General features: G+C 37.8%; 1 protein-coding gene across 2 annotated transcripts in view; it reads right to left on the reverse strand.

Moving 5' to 3' along the window:
• The window catches only part of MYLK (myosin light chain kinase), a 2,381,262-nt gene that overhangs the window by 2,164,461 nt on the left and 198,849 nt on the right, over positions 1 to 17,952 (reverse strand). The gene's annotated exons all lie outside the window — the stretch shown is intronic.

The raw sequence follows: 17,952 nt of genomic DNA on the forward strand, positions 1-17,952 counted from the left end.
GGATTTGATGGAACACCTGCCTACTTCTTGTACATTTATGACATTCTTCTACACGTTAAAGGCTATCAATTCATGCTGTTGTCAAGGTCAGGCTGAAAACAAAAGTACTGACCTTCCAACTGTATTAATCAAGCAAAATACAGACTGATCCCAATATGTATTAATTTGGCACAATTTTTCACATGCTGTAGGGCACTTCGAATTATACAAGGCAGTGGCACAGTACGTTTTTTCTTCCAGTCTAGCAATGCATTCCTGTAATATTACCCACTGTAGTCATAGTAGTATGTAGTAGGAGCATACTCTAATGTAGGGTTGGTTTGTGGGTGTATGCATAGCTGCATGTGGGCTTTCTATAGGATTACATACAGTTCCACACCATCTGTTCTGTTTCCATATCTGTTTAGCAAACAGTGGTAGCCTAGAATGTGCCTTTATAATGTCACGGATTGTAGGAAGGTGTCAGTTTGCTTCAATATGCTTTTAACACTGCAGCATTAAGGAGAGACCATTTATGTGAGCTGAGGCAAGCAGCTGTACAATTGAAATGCCAGGAAGGTCCTGAATTTGTTTCAATATCTCTTTGCAGAAAGATTAATATGACAGAAGATAGTTTAAACAAACTTTGGTCAAGTAACTATTAGAGTATGTTTAATTTTGATTTTTTATTTTTTGGTAGCAGGGGTATCTTTGTGAGTTGAGGCTGAGGGATGGTCCTAGGGGGAAAAAATGTTGTAGGAGCTATGCTTATATCTTTTTTTTTTTTTTGGGGGGGGGGGGGTGGGTCAGTGTGGTGTACTTTTCTTTTTTGGCAATGGGGGATACCAGTGTGTTTTTAAAGATGTACTAAAAGGGATTGTTTTTATATCTTTGAAAAGCTACATTAGAAACAACTCATACAACACAAATAAAGATGGCCTGCTATGACCAACAACACTGCTTCAGAAATTCATTTAGTAGTTTTACTCCTTTTAACTAACATTTTATAAAAACATGAGTAATGGTCTCACATCCACCAATGTATTTTCCAGTATGACTAGGGCCTCAGAGATGGTAAACCATAAGGGTCCGAATGGAGAGACAATAAAATCAACAAGCAAAGAAGAGTAGTATTGCTTGAACTGAATTCATCCACAAGTCTTGGTGAGTACATTCATGAGATGGACCCTGTTTTAACAGAATCTCACCAAGACAACACTGATACATAGACTGTATTTTATACAGCATAAATCATGGACAGAAGTAGGTTAACAATAAAAAAGTACAGCTGGGTGTACAAGTCCCAGGATAAAAAAAAAGTGCTCAATCCTGGTAGGCGCACTGGTGCCAGGACTGGAAAAATGATAACTTAGAATCCTCAAGACATGGAAACATTCTTACAATGGGGCTTGGCCAGGCTCAGGGGGAGGCTCCCCCCTGTTGTAGAAAGTAGTAGTAGTCCACAAAAAATCACAAAAACAGATAGAGTGGACTACTGAGGGTAAGAAAGTAATTATGTATTGTTACCATTATGCAAGAAGCCCAAACTTTCTGTACAGAATGCGCACAAAAACATTGAGAGAAATTAGAGGAAAAATTCTTGCACAAGAAAACTGTCAAAAGCTTCAAATGTAAATTTGTGTTCATTAATACAACAGGTTCGTGAAAAACATTATAAAGACCAAGAAACCTTGGGCTGTCTGGAAGAAGTGACCGAAGAAGGGGGAGAGACTTTTGAAAGGTATAAGAAACATGGACATGGGAAATACAGATTTGTTATCATGCAATATTTATGCAAAGGAGAAAGCAATTAATTGAACATCTTTGCAGCTGCCTTTTTTTTTTAATATTAAGGAGAAATACAGGCAAAGGCACCCAGATATGGAAAATGTCACATTACAAAAAATAAGATCACAAAGGGGGAAACGTACAATAGAAGATTAGTAAAGCAAAACTTAAAATATAGAAGCTGAAGTTATAGAATACCTGTGAAGTGAAGGATCTACTGGAGAAAGCCTAACACAGGTTATGTCACAGCAAGATGGAGCAATGAGTCCCCCAAATACGGAGAAACAGGAGCTGCAGACATTTGAAGAACTGTGGACATGTGAAAGGAAGAGATTTAACATGGTGAAATATTATGCAAAGGAGAAAGCAAAACTAATCAATGCACCGAAGATATTTGAACAGAAATACAGGCAATGAATTGATGGAGGACCAATAATAAAACATTAACAAATACAAATAAAACTTAGTAAGGAATATTTTAGAATATTCAAATTAATACTGAAAACGGCTCTGACATCTAGGAACAAAGTCCAAGCCATTAACCAATTTGCTCTTCCTGTTCTAACATACAGCTTTGGGGTGACTGACTAACCCCAAAAGTATTGGATCAGCTGGACAGAACAAAAAAATGCTTCATACTTATCAAATGATTTACAACAATCAGTATATACCAGGATTACGTATTCCTCATTGTGAAGGAGGTATGGGCTGCCATGAAATTGATTACATGTATATATCTGCAATCGTGGGGCTGCGTACATATCTGCTGATCTCACAAGATCCAAACAGAGAAAGTTTTACAATATGAGGAGAACAAATCTAAGATGACTTCCCCGCTTAGCTTAGCAGAAAAATATTGGTATCAAGCAGGAATGGAAAGCAAACCAGAAGTAGTTTCAAAAAAATCAGGCAGCAAATGAATGCGCCAAAAAACAAAATGAAGAATATAAGGCGAAGGATCAGATGAGAAGGCAAGAAATTTGGAAAATGCAAGTACAGACAACTCCTGAAACAACCTCATGTCAATCCGGATCTAATGCATGGAGGGTTAAGCACAGGTGAATTTAACCAAAACACAAAAGTTTAATATTGGCGGCCCAATTTTGGTTTACAAAGTCCATCAACATGTCAGAGAAACAGACAAATGCTGGTTTTGTACAACAGAATTAGAAACAGTCTCACATCTTGCTGCTGGGAGTGATACTGAAAGGCACAACAATGCAGCAAGACTGTTGCATTGGGGACTGTGCAAGCATTATAATACTGAAGCAGCAGAGAAACAGTGAAGACATGGTCCACAAAGTATTATAGAAAATGATGAAGTTTATGTCACATGGGGCCACCCATTGCTACCAATTCAGAAAACAGATGCCAGAAAAGCACATACAGTAAGTAGTTCAGGAAAAGACAGAAGTAGCACTGATCATTGAAACTGCTACACCCAGTTATTACAGTGCCTTATGTACTGACACAAAGTCATAAAATAACAGGATTTGCAGGCAGAAATCGTAGCAATGTGGAAGAGGGATACCCAGACAGTTTCAATAGAAGTAATAGCAATGGGTCTCATAAAAAATAAGACTTTACAGTCGTATTTAGATATCTTACAGACTCATGCAACTCAGTGTGATATATACAGAAGGAGACATTTCTGGGCACATTGTGGGTGCAGCAAAGAGCACTTTTGGCCAACATCAAAGATTAAAACACCACTAATTTCATGAACGTTAATCATACTTTGACTTAGGAATGGGGTCCATGCCCATCATGGTATTAGAAACCCTAAAGTCTTGGAGAAATTAAAAAAGATGGTAACCCATAGCCTCCTACTCCAAAAATTATACAAATTTAATTTTGTTAACAACTCAACTGGTTTCAGAGTTACTTAAAACTAAGAACATGCCAAGTTTTGTAAACATTATCTGGCAATGACACACTGAAAACTGGAGTGCCAGAACCTCTTCTGTTCTCAATCTCAATAAATGGCATCACCTTAGAAATACAGAACAATAACTCGGTTATATATGTAGATGGTATTTTAATGACATAATCAAGTTCATCACAGTAGATCCTTCAGCACAAAGTGAAACAAGCATCTCTAAGCTAACCTCCTGGTTATAGAATAATAAACAAATTACTAAAAGCCACTAAATCTAAATGTTATATTCTTCTCCTCCACCCCCTGGGAAACTGACCTTCCATCCCCTATTTTTTTCAAGGACAGTCATGGAAACACCATACCAAATATTACAAAATAAAAGTACCTAGCTCTAATAGTCGATCCTACGCAACAGATGAAAGCGCAGGCCACCATTTCAACATAAGAATGAAAGGGCATCAACAAGTTTTACCACCACTATGACAGTCACAAAGTTGTCACCCAATTTGAAATGTTGTTATCATATCTCCCACTTCCTATCACTGCACAACTAATTATTTTTAAAAGTATACTTATACCAAAACTGGAATACAGTTTCCCATTGTTTTGCCTTCACTCTTCTCTGAATGCTCAATCTAAAAATCATTGAAAATAAAATTTTCAAATTTGCTTTCTTGGCAGACATGTACATGCATCACTGTGACCTGATAAAACAAAGGATGCTTATTACCTAGGGCTCAAAGACAGTAGTCGAGACAATAACCCTAGACTCAGTAAGACAGACAGTTTGTTCAGCTGTGAAACAGAATGAAATGCAAAATAGCACATGATAAGTCTAGTGGTAATGTTATAGGTTCATAGGTAGGTGCTAGGCTATCGGCCCGAGGGCCTACGTAAGCCTAGCCAACAAGGTTCCCTGGCTTATGTCACCCAAGAAAGTTATTTTCCTGTTCCACACACAGTTAAACTAATATGTGTCTGTCTATACTACGTGTACTGAAAAGCATGCAGATATGTACATATGCAAGACTTGTAGATGTGTCATTTTAACACCTGAAGCAGCTTAAACATGTTATGAAATAAACACCGGCTCCATATGGTAACAGCTCTTGTATACTATCAGGAGTGTTTGAGTGCTATGTTATTTGCAAAGTGTCCGTTTAACTACTAATGTCCCTTTACCTACCTCCTTACCTGTAATGCATGGTAGTTGTATGCAAAACTGGTTGACAGACTAAAGAACTGATGGTTTCTGTTAGCATAGAGTAATTAGATGCTAATGTACTATTGTATTGTGCCTGAAATGGTATTCCTAAAAAACACTTATTCTATATGTGTCACTGCAGTACACTAATGTCTTTTACACTGTCAGCTACCCTTGCTTTATATTAGCATGATAATACGAATATTCTGATGTGCATCATCATCTGACAGCATGCACTCTGTCCTGTAAATATTGAACAAATTGGGAATGAATAGAAGTCATTCAAAGGAAAGTGAAGTAGCATCTTTTGGTAAAAAAGAGAGACATCAGAACAGTTTCCCCAAGCATGCTATTCCAAGGAAGGACAAATTATAAATTAACATTACCTGTTTCGCATGACACAGGTGCATTACAAGTAAAACCTAGAGATAATGTTATCATAAAAAAGTGGTGACATTTGAGATGTTGGAACATGCTACAGCATGTCATGAAACATGGGGACTGAATCGCCAAAAAATGGACTCTCATACACCAAGTTTGAGATGGCCATTTCTCAAAGCACTCCCTTTCCCCAAGGTATGATGACCTGAGCACTAATTTGGGGGGGGGGGGGTATTCCCCCTCCCCCTACCAAAAGAGAAGTTTAAAGGAAAAAGCGATGCTCAAGATTTTTGATTTTTTTTGTTCTGTCAGCACTCGGTGTTATGTGTTCTGACATTTCAGTAGGGTGCCTAAAAAAGCTTCTTCACTTTCCTTACCACAGCTTCCCTTTAACAAATTCAAATGTATAAACACAAACTCTAGCAAAATTCAGTTTTGTAACACAACACAATTCGCTTCATAGCTGCATAATTTGCTCATCTGTCTTTTACATTTCGGTAGTCTAGAAGTGATATTCTTTTCACTGCCAAAAACAGTCACCAGCTTAGGAAAATAGCATAAAGATCAGCAAGCAAACCAAATGCTATGCAAAATGTTTCTTATTCCATTACTATCAATTTCCTTTGGACGATTTGGCAAAAGTGACGCTTTTAGTATTATCAAGTGAAACACAAAACATCTGTGCAGGATCTTCAGCTGGCAAGAATTACACGTTTTGATAATCATTAAGAATAGTTTAGTGTGGTTAGAATTAATTACTTGGAATAAGAACACCAAACTGTGTGTGTGTAACTGTGTGCTTATACACATCCGTTCTTGCATACGTAAGAAATATGGTAGTATCATGCATGTTAATTTTTTCTGGGGGGGGGGGGGGGGGGGTTAGCTTCAGAATGAAAATCTCCGAATCTCTTTGCACGCACTACTAATATATATGGCAGATGTAATAGTGATGGTGGCGTACTAACTTGACCTGGCTTTCACATTCGACTACTTGGTGATTATATATTACATTTTTTTCACACACAAACTTTGCTTTATCAGTTGGTTTCATGTTATGACAGCTACAGATTTTAATGGACTATGGCTTAGAAAGGTCTGTGGCTGAAAATTTCTTTTTAAATCTGTGCATGTCCTTGACGCTGTACATTTTAAAGGTACAAACATGTTGTTTAATGTTCTGGTCAGCCCATAAACTGTTGTACTGACAAGTGAGGTATTGTGAAGTTTGTAGAGATTGTAGTCATACTGGAACTTTGTGCCATCCCTTTGTACTAGTTCTAACAGGACAGGCACTTTTGTGTGGTCTGTCTTTCCTTGTGTACGGTTTCTGCTGAATTGCTCAATTGGATAAGGGGCTGGGGAGACTGGCAAAAAAGATGCTTCCATCATCTGTAACATAACCATGTAGCAAAATATCACCCAAATGCTGCAACAAATGTTCCTAACATGCCTAATAGTTTTGCTGTTTTGGAATTTGAGGAAGAAGACAGCTGGTAAGCTGGTAACAAGTCTACAAAAATGAGGTAAGGTCATTGGAGCAACAGTACGAACAAAATAAAAAGACCAAGATAAGTAGCCTGGGGCTGTACATAAATTACATTAGGACAATGTAGCTGTTTTTCTTTCTATCGGTGTTAGCAGCCTTTTATCTACAGTCCACACCTCCAGTATTTCAGTTTTTCTGAATAATTTGCCATCTTTTCCCCTCTGGATATTCATTTACTGGACAACAAGAGAAGGAACAGTTTGAACTTCTTTGGGAGGTAATATGTTTTGCAGGGGGAGTATTCAGGAGTTTTTTCATTGATTCCCTAAGAATGAATTTTGTTCAGGTGGTTATGGTTAATAACAAACAGTAGCTTTGCTTTTTGAAAATAGAAAACAAGTGTCGTCAGTTGTTTAAGAGGACTGAGGTTCTTGCTGACATCTGACTTGTTATTTGGGTGTGAGAACTCCATTACAATAGTTCTGGTAGTGGGAAGAGAAAGTAGGCACTAGCAAGATGGATAAAGATATTTTGAAGTTTTCTAATGCGTACAGGGGTGTTTTCAGGTGGGTTTCATATAAGAGGGGGTCATTGTCCCTTATACTCCAAAATTAACTTCTCATTTTCTATCTGACCATTTGTCCATGTGATATAGTTTTGGGTCTGAGAGTAGTTTGCCTTCAAGAACAAGAGTATGTCTGAGGGATAAATGTCTTACAGTTTTGAAGATTGGAATTATGAAAGTGAGATTGTGTGCAATTAGGCAGAATATATAGGACATCCAAGACCATGGTATCTTGGACTCACTTTCCCTACTCTGACAGACCGCTATAGAAACAAGCTACAAAAGGAAAGCTAGTGATAACTTCCTAGATTTCTGCATTCTATCAAATGAAAAGGAGTAAAGGAAGAAATGTGATACAGAAAAGATAGTTCAAGGCTAAGAAGGAACACTGGATGGCTAACAAAGTGGCTAAGACAGCAGCTGGAATGACAAAGAATAAGGAATCAGAGAAATGAGGTCTTCTGGAAAGTGACTCGACAGATGGCACAAAGAATCTTTATCGAGTTGCAAGGCAATGACATAAAGATAAAAGATATTAGGCAAATACCCTTCATAAGGGACACCAGCAACCAACTCCCTGATCACCAGGTCAGAGATCATTGGCAGATGGAAGGAGCACCAAAGAAGCTTCTGAATGAAAAAAACAGAGCTGTTCTGCCTCATGCACAGCCTATGATGATGAAGACCCCCCCCCCCAGAACTGAGAAGCGCATTACGGAACGTGAAGTCAGGAAAAGTGTTGGGCTCAGATAAAGTAACAGCAGGTACAATCAAAACATTGGGTGCATTAGGAAGAACTGGTTCCTAAGGGTGGTCTTCACAGTATGAACAGAGACATGCATCCCAGATGACTGTAGAATAAGCATCCAAGTGCCAGGGTACAAGTACATGGTGGATACACACAACTTTGTGCAGTGCAGAGATAGCAAATCCCTGTCACTCTGTATGAAAATGGTGGAAATGGTAAATGATGAATGAATACGCAGAGCAGCAGAAAGTAAAACGGGAGATAAGCAGTTTGGATTCAGATGGGTATACACTATAACCAATCTAATGCCTGCAGTGAGACAGATAGCGGAAAAGAAGCCTAAAATATGGAAGGGGTCCAAATGGACTTTTCTAGACTTGGAGAAAGTATATAACAATGTTACAAAAAACATGTTGATTTGTGTAGTCGTTTGATGGTTCAAAGTCCCAGAAACAATATTAGAATTTGCACAGGGTATGCAAAATGACCAAATGACAGACAGACTGGTTTTAATTCTTATACACAAGTCACTAAAAATAATGTCTTTCGGCTTTTCCCGGTTAGGGGTCGCCACAGCAGAACTCCAGTCCGCTGATTGGGAGTGGATTTTTTACAGTGCCGAGTTGCCAGGCCGACACCTAACCTTCAAAGAAGGCAGACCCATTCACGCCCGCACCTACCTGCATGCTTTTAAATGCCACTCGACCATGGGGAGGACATGCAGACTCCACACAGAAGGTGCACCTGCCGAGAATCGAATGGGAGAACCTCTTGCTGTGAGGCGACCATGCTAACCGCTGCACCACCACGGCTGCTTATACACAAGTCACAACCTGTTGTAAATCTTCTCACGTATTTCTTGATGATCTAAGTGTGTTCATTTTGATAAGCTGATCCAATATGTCTAATTGTAGGAAAGTTAATAAATTAATCCAAAATTTAAAAATTTACAGTTCTGACAAAATCTGTGAAATAAAGTTCACAGCACAAAGTAGCTCTGCTTTTTGTTTTCTTAAAACTTCAGTGCAATGGAACTTACCTGATAAATTTTGCAATTACCTGCAAAGCATCTAAACAGAGCTGCTACCCGCCAGTCATCTTTGATCCTATTATTTTTCTGTATATTTCCTCTTTCAATGCATCCCTTTCAGTAAAGCATCTTCCTCCAATTATATTTTACTAGTGATAATTTTATAACAGTTAATTAAAATTCAAAAATGCATTAGAAAATAATTTAGGACCCTCATCACTAATTATCACAACATAGTGTGGTCTGCTCAGCTGGTTACCAAAATGCAACTGAAGTGGTCAAGAGTCCCTTAAAGTGTGCAAGACAAATCATAGTCACCTATACACCACTTACAGCCTTTAGTAACAAGGCTACATCTCCCATTCATCATTTGTGTGTTTGTTTAAAAGCAACTTACCTTCTTCAGGAAGAATTAAAGACAGCAGAACATTTTAAACAGTTAAGAAAGGAATCTAGCACAAGGGATATCTGAAAAGACCCAAGTGTGATTGCCTAGTACTATGAATATAGATGCATAGTGCTTATCTAAACAATCCTGTCTTGGTTTAAGAGAAGTTTTACTTGAATTTATATTTTATTTCTTACCGGTGTTTATAAGAGGGAAGGATTAGCTTGTAGACAAGAAAATTTACTTTGATTTATATTTTACTGTTTTACCTTTAATTTTCACTGTTTGTTGTTAGAAAGGAATAGGTTTTAGACAGGCAAACTCTACGCAACTTAAGGAACCTAGTCAGCTACAAATTTACACAGACTGCAGAGAAGGCAATCCAGAGTTTATCTAAACAATCCTGTCTTGGTATGTGATTTATTCATCTTTACTGTTAAAGAAAGATGGGACTACAAGCAACAATGAGCAGAAGCTAATGCACCCATTCACGTGCGACAAAGAAATTCCAGCTTTTGTCTGACTTTCAGTACTTGTAAGGTCAGAGCAACAACTTTATACTGTACTTACTTTAGTATTTAGTTCTATACTGTTTGTGAGACTTTTCTCACAGTAGTGGATTTAATTCTCTTTGAATTCTGTGGTAACTGATTTTGATTAGACTTTTCTTTTAGAATTTTTATCCATTTGATGCTGAATATGGATTCCTTAAATGAGTATGCCATTAATGATTTGCTAAAGCAGAAATATGTTGTACAGTGTAATAAATACTATATATATTTAAAGGTAACACCTGATAATACTGGTGATACGTGCTCCTCATGTCAAGTTGGATGATTTGCTTACCATTATCAGTAGTAAATCTAGACTTACTGGTGACGATTGCACTTGTGCAATTGGCACAGCATGGCTTGGAGAACTGTTGTTACATAAATTAATGATCAGACTGGTGAGATAATGTTAGCATAGATCAAACAGAACACATTTAGGAAATGTGTGTCTATTGCCTGTAAAGATCACTCAACCCCTATGAAACAAGACAATGCCACTGACAGCTTTGGAATTCTGGATACAAGTATTCAACAATCGGAGGATTCAGAATATTTAGAAGAAATAAAAAGAGAAAGGAGGAAGTTCACAGCAAATAACAAGTAAAAGAAACTGATAAATATGTGTAAAGAGAACACATACTAACAAGGACACGGCTTTGTTATGTAACACAGATTACAGGGAATGAGAACATTCTTCTATCAGAAAACCTTCAGTCTACAGAAAAAGGCAGCATGTTTCCAAAAGAGAAAGTAGGAAAAAAGAGACAAGGGGCAGGTGAAAATGAAGAAATCAAAATTGAACGTGGATGGATTCAAGAAAAAAAAAAGAAGAAGAGAAAGATAGATGTTGACAATATGGTTCAAGGGGTCTACCTGTTATTATCGAAAACCCACTAAACCAAACTTCAAAAAATTTGCTGAACACTTACTTTCATGAACTCTAGGATCACTGGAATTTTAGTCCAGGAAAGGAACCACTTGGCCACCATGGCAAACTTTATTCTTTTCCCCAATGTAGTACAATCTCGGAGTTGGTAAATTGATAGAGCGGATATTACTGAATTAGAAGTTGAAGATTCATAGGTTCATAGATTAGTACTAGGCTAACTGCCCTTGCGAGCCATTTTAAGCCTAGCCAGTTATCCCCTGCGAGATTCAAACTCTGTACCTTGTGTTTGTAAGGCAAACACATTAACCACTAGGCCATCCTCCCAACCCTCATTCTTCAGATTTAGTCAAAAAAGATTCTTGTAATTGGAGATTCAGTTATTACAGGAACGGATACTTACATTTGTAGAGAAGATAATGAACATCAAACTGTGTTATGCTTGGCAGCAGCAAAATATAACAGAGGATGTGATACAAGCCTCAGAATGCCTTAATGTAAGGAAGTATGATCTGTTTTTATTTATGTCGGTACAAATGATCTCATCTGCAAGGACTCTGACTGTTAGTAGGGAACTTACAGCCCTCTTAGATAGTATAGCTTGTACTGGTGTTAGGACATATTTTTCACAAACTACATACAGAAAAGACAGTCAGGACACTGTGAATGAAAAGATTTTATGGACGGCGCAGTGGTGCAGCGATAGCATTGTTGCCTCACAGCAAGAGGCTCTCCGGTTTGATTCTCGGTTGGGGTGCCTTCTGTGCAGAGTCTGCATGTCTTCCCTGCATTCATGTGGATTTCCTCTCGGTGATCCGGTTTCCTCCCACATCACAAAGATATGCGTCTGGAGCGTTTCTCCCCGGGCCTCCACTGAGAATTGTCTTTGTTCTAAGTCAGACTTTCCTGGTAAACAAATGTTAAATAAAAAATAAAAATTTGGGGAGGTAAATACCTATATGAAAAAAATGTCCTGCTGTAAAAAATGGACAGGTGTAGAGCATACGAGCATAATTTTTGGTACAAGTGTTCAGATACGATGGTGTGCATTTGTCATAATCAGGGAAGAGTAATTTATTGCAGATATTTCACAATATTTGACAAAAACAAGGCAGGATTTTTTCCAGGTCAAAAATTTAACAGTTCACAGATGGCAACATTTGATGCATTTCTAATGGTTGTTAATACTAGGAGCATTAAGAATACAGTTTTTATCAATAGAAAACTTACTACATTCCCACAAGATTGATGTTATGGTTTGTAAAACATGGTTAAAGAACAATGACTGGAAACCAGTTCTGTCAGGGTATAAATGTTTTTACTGTAACAGACATTCTAATAAATCAGGTGGAAGGTGTTATGATACAGATTAATGACAGCTATGAGACCTGTGATTATTACATGTTCAGTGATAACACCAATACTGTAGATTGTGCAACTGTGAAAATACAGACAACCCTGGAACATATAACAATTGTTGCAGTGTACAGACCATCAAAGTCAAGTGCTGATGACCTAGAGGAATTCATACATTTCTTGCATGAAACCCAGGAGGGAAAATTAATAGTGGCTGAGGATTTAAATTTACCAGAAAAACTGGAATAAATACTGACTCAACAACATTAGTAAGGAAATTATTCACAAAGTATGTTCATGAACAGCAACTGCTTCAGATTGTGAAAAACCTACCAGGGAAAGGAACATACTAGACTGTTTGCATTCTTAAAGAAATTATTGTTACTTTATGTCAATTATACCACCGTTGATGTGCAGTGATCATGGGGTTATAAAGGTCAATTTGTTGCTAGATAATTCTTCCAAACTGAAATCTAAACCAATGCACAAAATTAGTTACAGATTCTATGGAAGCAAAACAGTCACTACGTAAAACTAATTGGAGCGATGCGTTCAGTGGAAAAGCTACAGAAGGAAAGTGGAAAGTTTTGAAAGAGAAAGTGTTTTGAGTGCAAAAAAATCAAAACATTTAACATCAGGATCTAGGCATACAACGTCAGGGAGATATACTTCCATAAGAATAAGATACCTGATTAAGGTGAGAGACAAAAAAATCTCTACTCCACACAACATGGCTTCCGACAAAACTCACAGCACAACTGCTCTCCTCTCTTTCACCAACCAAGTCAACCTTCACAGAAATAACAATAATTTTGTTTCTGCAATATTTTTAGATCTCCCAGAAGCATTTGATATGGTCTCACATTCCAAACTTCTAGCTCCCTGGCCTCCCTATCCTTTGCCCCTACCACTATTGCCTGGTTTAAAAGCTACATAGGCAGCAATCATTCAATGGCAAGGCATAAAATCTCCTTTACTCCCAACTATGATAGGTGTACCAGAAGGCTCGATTTTAGGCCCGCTACTCTTCTCCATATTTACCAACAATCTACAAAACTCTACCCAGTATGCCTCCCTTGTGTTGACAATTCAACTTTTATCTGCTCTGCTCCATCACTTTCCACTCTAAATCAGCTCATACAAGAATTCTTCACTTCTGTAGAAAGTTGGATTACTGATATCCAACTAATCCTAAACCCCAATAAGACAAAATTGCTACTTTTCATCCCCAACAAATCTATACCTACCACCCTATCATTTTCAATTTTTTCCAAAAATGTGGTACCATCATATCTCCTTCTGACCATACCAAACGCCTCAGTGTAGAAATTGACAATAACTTCGATGTCCATATCTACACAAACCATAAAAAAGGTCCACAAAAAAATGGGAACCCTATATAGGCATAAACAATTCCTCTCAGAACAGGCACAGATCACTCTAGCCCAAACCCATCTACTCTGCACTCTAATGTATGCTGCGCCAATTCTTCCCAAAGTCAGAAAACTTGATCTCACCAGACTTGAATCATGTCACAATAAAACTGCCATGTTTGCTAACAACTGCACCTTCAGAACCAATCACTGTCAATCTGTAAGAGAACTACGATGGTTAGAACTTCCCCAGCTACTCAATTGCCACCAGCCAGTCATTGCTTTTAATATTGTTAGACATCCTGAAAAAAAAAAAAACACAACACTAAGCCAGTTACTCTCTCCATACAGAACTAATCGCCCTCTCTCCGATCTACTGAAAAATACCTCCTCTGCATCTCCAAAGCTAACAACAACTCAGGGAAAGCTCTTTTTTCACATGCCATAGCTAGATCCTGGAATAACCTCCCCCCTTCTCTGACCTCTGCCCCCACTAACATACATTTCAAAAATGCTCTAAAATCACATCTTAATGAATACATGGCTATGCCCATGCATCACATGAATCTCACAATCTCAGCACACTTTACATCCTTCTTCCTGCTATCTCTACTGTATATATGCTACAGTTACGTACTACTGTCAGCTTGAAATTGCATAATATGTCATGTCTAATCATATGATTTTTTATTCTTTTATCCTATATCACTAATCAGTGTTAAAGCTTTGATGCATGAGACTATCTTTGTAAATTTACTCAAGCAGAAAAAAGTGACAAAAGGTAAACTGTTGAAACAAAAACACACTGTAGCAGGCTCCAAACCTTTTGTATAGTCTAGGATATATGAAATAACTGTTGAAATATCACAGCACAAACAATTCCACAAGAAGTTCAGGCTCCAAACCTTTTTTAATAGTCCAGGATATATGTAAAAACTGTTAAAATGCCACAGCACAAAATTCCATAAGAAGTTAAGCACTTTCACTTAGGTCTATCCCAAGCTTCATCAGAAAATGAAATAAAATCAATCAGCCACTTTTAAACAAATTCAAAAATTGTCAGCCAATAGTAACATCTCATGCATAATTAATTAAATCAATTCATTCCCCTGCATTATTTGAAGCCACAGTAAAATATACACTGTAGTAAACCCTTGTGTTGACATAAATTGAAAGGTGAATATTTAAAACAGCACACAGTAATTGAAAGTGTAGATTCATTTAAGGACCTGGGTATATGGGTAGATCCAGCTTTGAGTTTTTCTAATCATATCAACCAATATGTTAATGATAGTTATAGAACTATAGCTTGTATAAAAAAGATTTATAAAGACTATAAATCAGAAATGATGAAGTTATTGTTTGTTAATTATATTAGACCCATACTGAGCATGGATAATCAATATGGAAACCTTATAAAAAAACAATCATGAGTAAACCGGAAAGAGCACAGCAGAACTATACCAAGAGCATCCATGGATGTAAAGATTTAAGTTATTATGAAAGACTAAAATATCTGAACTTGTAGAGGGTCTCATAGAGGACACTTAGAGGCATCTATCCTCTAGGAATGTTTGGAATTATCAAAAATTAGTAGAGAATTATCAGACAACCTATGTTGAAGATTCTATAGGAATGAGAAGTGTACTATTTGGTTCTCAGAGAGCAGCTGATGCATGGAACAGACTACGAAACTACATTAAAGCAAGCACTAGTTTAGATATTTTTAAGAACAGCCTGGACACTTACCATGGGAACAACTGTTTTGGTACATTGGCAGGCTAGGATGACTAATGCCTGTGTTTGAAATACTATATTTGTATCCGTCAAAATTCCCTTACTGTTGAAAAGTGCGGCTTATGTCTTGCAATATAGTTCCTGTGTTCAGATTATTGATATGACAGCTGCATCTGTTACAACTAGTTATTTTTTATTTCTGTGCCAAGTGTGACATGAAGTAGTGCAATGTCAATTCATGGCTTGTCTTCTGGGAAACTACAGAGCTGCAATATAGCCAGCTGGGCTGTATTCATGGTACTTCATTATCAATAACTTTTTAGTCCTGCCTAACAGCCAAAGTCATTTAGAAGAGATTTCATATCTGCCAAAGACACCCATTAGTATCTTACAGGCAGTCTTCATGCACTCTTTCTCTCAAAAAGTATTGCCAAGGAGAATTTCTCTACAGACGTGACTACATGTTCCTTAGTAATGAAACCATTAAGTGACATTTTTCTGTCTTTTGCGCAAATTTATGCTGGGTAAACTATAGCCAACAAAATGACAATCTTAGAGCTTTCAACTGACAATACTTTTCCTGTCTAATAAGGTTGCTGAAAAATAAGCAAATGTAGTAATGTTCTTCATATTAATCAGTGCTGCAGTAGCCTTAGTTATGTGGTTTATAGGAGCCAGTCAGCTTCCAAAGCTTCAGGCACCGTACATGCATCCAAATGGTCAAGCAGCTTGAGTTTAGCTGACTAAGACAAGTTTGAGTAATAAGCCCTTCAGAGCTTTACTGCCACTGTAGAGTATACTCCTCAGAGACTATTCAGGATCAACAATCAGCTTGTGCTTTTCTTAGCTGGGAAGATAAGTTCCCTTTGGCAAACAAATTCCATTTTGTCATTTTTACTGATGTTTTATTACTTTCCTCTTCAGGAAAGTTACTTTAAAGCTAGGAGTGTTGTCTTAACGCATTACCTAGAGACTGCAACATACTTTTAAACAGAGCACTCATTGTTTCTGTCAGTTTAAAAGTAGTGTTATCCACCTCATTTTTTCCCGCAAAAAAAAATAGTTTTGTGTTTATTTTAATGCTGTGGGGCTGTTAGTTTTGAAAGTGCTTTTACTGTGTTTTCTGTAAAAAAAAAAAAAAAACTTTTGTGTATTGGTAGTTTTATTGGCATTGTTGCTGTTTTTTCTCAGAATAGAGGCCCCATTTTTGGCTCAGCCATAGAACAGATGGTCAGAGTCAGTCCTTCTTCCAGCCACAATAAGAAAAAGTTAAGGAAACAGCCTTTGCCATCACAATAGTCTAGCAAGATGAATCAGCCTCAGGTGGAGGACTGCTGTGGCCATTTGCTTTACCTCAGACCACTCATCCTTTACCCAGGATACCTGTTGCAGCACATACAGCCACTATGGGCCAGGGGTTAGAAATGTCCTCTTTGGCTGGGACCCGTCAGTGGGCAAGTGAGAACCACTCTGGATGGTCCTGAGACAGGGAACAGGGAAGGTTTGTCCATTGTGTCAGAATGCTGTGCCCAACCCTGGGGAAGCAGCAGCTGCCATAAGTAATGCAGTTGGCCCCATTTTTCCTGTCAATAAGAAAGAAAAAAACAAGCATGTATCTAGTCCTCAAATTTCTTTAGATAGGAGTAGTTTAATGGGACTCGCTCAGGGTTTGATGCAGGCTATTGATCTTCTTGTAGAGTCGTTTCCAGTAAAAAAGAGGGATACCTCCTTTCCTGAACAGACCCAAGATTCTGAATCTGAACAGGAAGATGCAGGGATGGATTCAGGGTTTTGTCCTCAGATTACTGATTCAGATTCAGAGGAGAGCTCTCTTTCTGATTCTCCCTTATGAGGGGTTTCTTTTTCTCTGAGACTATTGCTAGAATGCCCCATGGTTTTCAGGGAGAACACTGGGGTTTCTCAGTCCCTCAAAAAATTACTATGAGTTTCTACAGAAGGACTTTAAAGCAGACAGGACACTAGGAATACCTGTATGTTCTGGAGAGGATGTGTGAGTTTTACTGCTTGCAATTTTCCTGACAGTCAGCCAGCTTCCCTAAAAAGGAGACTAGATATATAAAGTTCCTCAGTCTTACATTTTTAAACACTATTCCCAAACCTGACCCAGCAGCTATAGCCTTAGTTGACTCCTCTGCTGCTAAGCGCTTACTTCCAATTCTAGTCTTTCTAATATAAATGGAAAAATTATTGATGGGTATGGGGAAAAGTGTATACTACTTCAACTTTGAATTTCAGAATTTTAAATTGTCAGGCTCATATGATCATTTAGTTTGAAAAAAGTATGAGGAATGTTTTATACAGTTACTTATACTGAAGAAAAATCTGGTTTAAATAACTTACTTATTTTCTTCTATTGCACTGGTCTCTACTCATTGTTTGCAAATTGTGTGTGTATGACAGTTGATACGTCTTCCAGGGTCTATGGCCACTGATACGGTTTTAAGGAGGTTTGTTTGGCTGCATGCTCAGAACCTTCTAGATGACGTTAACAATTAGATTTTACTTTCTCCCTTGTATAAAGATTTAGTGTTTGGCCCCTCTACTGCAGAGGTGATCAAAAAGTGTGATGAAAGGGGC

Source organism: Protopterus annectens, chromosome 6.part0 (assembly GCF_019279795.1).
Source record: "Protopterus annectens isolate FY-2018-M chromosome 6.part0, PAN1.0, whole genome shotgun sequence".
Lineage (NCBI taxonomy): Eukaryota > Metazoa > Chordata > Ceratodontiformes > Protopteridae > Protopterus > Protopterus annectens.